A 5,041-nucleotide genomic window follows, 5' to 3' on the forward strand; every position below is an offset into this window, starting at 1 on the left:
TCCTTGACATTCATTTTCTGTAGAATCTTAGAACATATTCTGAGTTCAGACATAATGTAATATCTCAAATAGAATGACCTCCTCCATGCCAATCAGCAAGGATACTAAAAACATCAATCATGTGAAGCCTAACTTGTACTTTTCTCATGTGACATCCTGAAAGCCACAGATCAAGGAAGTCAGAGACATGCAGTATTTCTCAATTCCTGAAAAAATATTTGACTCAGCACTACACCTACACTTATTATGAAAAGTATGATCATGTAGGGTATCAAGCAAAATTTGTGATGGATAACAGATTTCTTGGGAAGGTGGCTGCAGTTTGTTATCTTTGATCAAGAGTCATTAACAGATGTAGAATTGCTTCAAGTGCTAGATGGAAGTGTGTTGGAACCCTTGCTGCTCATGTTGTATATTAATGATCTTGCAGACAATATTAACAATGTTAATAGTAACCTCAGACTTTTGGCAGATGATATGGTTGTCTGTAATGAAGTATTGTCTAACAAGAGCTGCACAAACATTCAGTTGGACGATTATATGGTTTTAAAGTAGTGCAAAGATTAACAACTTATTTTAAATGTTCCACATCATACAAATACTTGATTGTAACACTATGCATGGATATGAAATGCAACAATCAAATAGGCTCAGTTGAAGGTAAAGCAGGTAACAGCCTTCATTTCATTGGTAGAATACCACAGAAATGCAATCAGTCTACAAATGAAGTTGCTTACAGATCACTCATGTGACCCATCCTAGAATATTGCTCAAGTGTGTGGGACCCATACCAAATGGGGCTGACAGAGGATATGAACATATACTGACATGGGTAGCACGAATGGTCACAGGTTTGTTTGATCATAGCAGACTGACAGAGATGCTGGAAAAAATGAATTGGCAGACATTTCAAGGAATATACTACAACTTCCTTCATATTACTCCCATAGTTATCACAAGGATAAAATTAGATTAATTACCCCAAGCACACAGGCATTTAGAAAGTCATTCCTTCCACATTCTATACATGAATGTTAATGGGAAGAAGTCCTAATTACTACTTCAATGGGAAGTGCCCTCTGCCATGCACTTCAGTGTAGTTTCTGAGTATAGATGTAGATGTAGATTCAAAGTTTCTGAACTTAGTTACTGCTCTATCTGTAATAACCATTCTTTGAGTGAGATGAAAAATCAACATATTGTTTCTGTCTGTACTCTGATGTTGATTTTTGTTAACACAGTGACCACAAAGGATGAAAAAATGAGAATGAAACATTTCTAGGTCCTGGTATCTTTTTTTGACAAAATAAGTGACGAAAATGTTTTATATCTTCTCTGACATTATGTGAGTGACAAAACAAAATAACAATCTTCTGTGGTTTTTTTGCTGTGTTTCATGATATGAATAATTTTGTGTTACTAAGAGTAATTTTTCACAGCAAGATTACATGCTTATTTAAAAAGTAAAAGACTAACTGATAAATAACAAAGTGTTTAACAATTACAGTCAAAGGTCTCCAATGAGATACACCAGTAGAAAGAATTTGTGCATCATATAAAGATTTTCTCTTAAAATTCCAAGCATGAACATTCAAGAGTAAGTCAACAAAAATTTTACTTTCTTCCCCTAACATCTTGTGGGGAAACCCTGACACTGAAATGAGAGATAAATAAATTAAATAAATAAATAAAATGGTTTTATATACAGGTGTACAAGCAATTGTTTTTTTTCTGTACATTCATGACAGACATGGGCTGGGGATAAAATGACACTGGTATAATATGCACTCTCTGTCACATACCATAAAGTGATTTATGAGTTACAGGTATAGATGTACAAGTTCTCAATATGTTTGAATTAAGATTAGGGCATTCATTGTCATTGGAAATGGATGCCTCAAGACAAGACAAATTTCTATAAATATGTTTAAGTTACAAGACTTTCATTTCTAACATATTCCATAAAGGGCTAGATATATAATTAAGTCCTACATCACCTTCCATGTAGACACTTTCTGCTGCAAAACTATATAAGAAGTGGTAAATGTATCTGGTTATATGAGTATTCAATGATACAATGACAGCTCAAGATGATATGTACCTAAACTGTCATGGCACTTATGTGACACATTTTGCAGTACAGGGTCTTACAAACCATAGAAAAAAAGAAACACTGCAACACAATTCATCACAAACTTTGTTAAAAAATACATTTTGAACCCTGTATGGATTTATGACTACACTAAACCAGTCAGTAGGATATCAAACTCTAATTAAAGTTGTTATCTCAGAATGTTCTAAATATCAATGATGTACTCTAGAATAGTGTTTCACCTTAGTAACAATAATATCCTTAACAAATCACTGTTTGGGTTTCAGAAGGGTTGCTCTACTGAGAATGTTATTTACATGTTCACTCATCAAATTTTACAAGCATTAAATAATACAATAGCGCCAGTTGGTATTTTCTGAGACCTTTCTAAGGCATTTGACTGTGTGAATTACAGTTTTCTCATGGATAAGTTGACATTTTATGGGACTAATGGTATAGCCAACCATGGATAATGTCATATCTAACCAAAAGAATGCAGAAAGGTGTACTTAGTAATTCAAGCAACACAGTTGAGGGACATAATTCTGATGGGGGAAATGTCATGCGTGCAGTTCCCCAAGGTTTAACCTTAGGTCCACTACTGTTCCTCATATATGTAGACAGTCTTCCATGTAGTATACAGCAAGCTGAATTAGTTCATCTTGTAGACATCTGTTTAAGGAGTTGGGCATTCTAACAACTGCTTCACAGTATAGTTATTCACTCATCAACTTTGTTGTAAATAATCCACTACACTTCAAAAGGAACAATGTAGTAAATAATTATAATACTAGAAGGAAAATTTAAATTCATTACTCCACATTAATATTGTCTTTAGCTCAAAAGAGTTGCACAATGCTGCAAAAAATTTTTTGATCACTTATCCGGTAATATAATATAGTGTCTTGGCAGACAGCAAAGTAAAATTTGATAACAAACTGAGAAAGTTTCTTCTTGACAGCTCTTCCTATTCCATAGATGAATTTCTATTACTGCAACGTGTAAAAGGTAGTGGGCAGAAATTGTAAAAAAAAAAAAAATGCTCCTTACACCAAGTGTGGGTCGTTTGGTATTGACTGGTATGATGTGTGGCTTTTGAGCAGGTGACCATGAAATCCAAATGTTCTCACCTCCTGCCTAACTGTCATAGTACTTGCAGTTGCAGTGGATCCTGATGCAATTTGGAATTCCTGTGTGATGGTCTGGATAGATGTCTGCCTATTTCACATTACGACCCTCTTGAACTGTCGGCGGTCTCTGTCAGTCAACAGACAAGATTGGCCTGTATGCTTTTGTGTTATATGTGTCCCTTCATGTTTCCACTTCACTATCACATCAGAAACAGTGGACCTAGGGATATTTAGGAGCGTGGAATTCTCACGGAGAGATATATGACATAAGTGACACACAATCACCTGACCATGTTTGAAGTCCATGAGTTCCACAGAGCACCCCATTCTGTTCTCTCACGATGTCTAATGACTACTGAGGTTGCTGATATTGAGTACCTGGCAATAGATGGCAGCATAATGCACCTAATATGAAAAACGTATATTGTTCATGTGTCCAGATACCTGCGCGTGCACGCTCGCGTGTGCCCCCTGCCCCCCCCCCCCCCCCCCCCCCCCCCCCACACACACACACAGAGGCTACATCCTGAAGTTTTACTTTGGAAGGTTACTCTCCAGTCACTACCTACATAGAGCTGTGAATATGATGGATCAGAGATAATGACTATGAAATGGAAATTCAACTAACATAATTTCATAGAGAGAAGGCTATGAGACTTAAATGGCCCCATGGTTTATGAAATATCTCTGGAGAAATGGTATAGCCCATGTGACTGGAAAAAAAGGAGGCTTTTCCAAAGGGTCACAGAACATGAGAACACAACTGTGTATCTGAGTCACAGACAACTTATTGTACAATAATGGTATTATGTATTTTTGGAGGTCGAACAGTTCCCCAGTAACAAATGATACAGTAGTGTCTTCACAGAAAATAACTGTAGTCCAGTACACATTATTTGATCACAAGGTCCAAACACCTGTACATAGCAGAGTAAAACTTAGGTACGTTCATGACTCCTGATAAGGCTTCTCGAGCGTTTTGATAGCCGAGACAGCTTTTGATTTAAACTGTTGTGAAACACAGGAAGACATGTTGATAATCCAAGTGCAAATATGAACTTCAGCATTGGAAAATGTATTTTAGACAAAGCAGCAAGTATTTACTATTTATTTGTGTGGTTCATAAGCTAACCAAAGTTTTCTAATTGAAATAATTTTGAAACTTACTTGTACTGTGGGTGTAACCATTTAGTGTGAGTAACTATGATAAGTGCATATGAATGTAGTATCAAGTTTATGACGATGTTGATGAGAGTTACATAAACAGATAATGGGGGAGAGAGGAAGAGAGAACATTCAGAAATATTATGCTACCACCTCTCCTCACATTGCTACACAAAGACTGTCAGCATTTGAAATGCTTATCTTGGAGTTGAGCACCACCATACCAGCATAGATTAACGCCCTTGATCATGGAAGCAATTGTTGAAATATACCTGATATTGTAAAATTTAATCTATCATGGCTGAAAATTTGACACTTATTGACATACACAGAAATTCGAGATGAATATGGTGGTTACAGATTGCTCTAACTGTTTAATGCATAGTAATACATCAATAAGAATTACAGAGAATGTAGATGAAAATTCAATTTTTTAAATATATACTTAGGAGGTGTTCTATATGACTCCTCATAGGTACACATACATTGTCTAAATGATAATCCATTTTATGCAATACATTCTAAAGCACATGGAGTCACCAGTGTGAGTGCATTGAAAATGCACATTTTCAGTTCTGGAATTATTTTTGGCAAATGAGGCACATACACGTGGTCTTTCACATAACCCCATAAAAAGAAATCTGTGGTTGTCAGG

This window comes from Schistocerca serialis, chromosome 3 (genome assembly GCF_023864345.2).
Source record: "Schistocerca serialis cubense isolate TAMUIC-IGC-003099 chromosome 3, iqSchSeri2.2, whole genome shotgun sequence".
NCBI lineage: Eukaryota > Metazoa > Arthropoda > Insecta > Orthoptera > Acrididae > Schistocerca > Schistocerca serialis.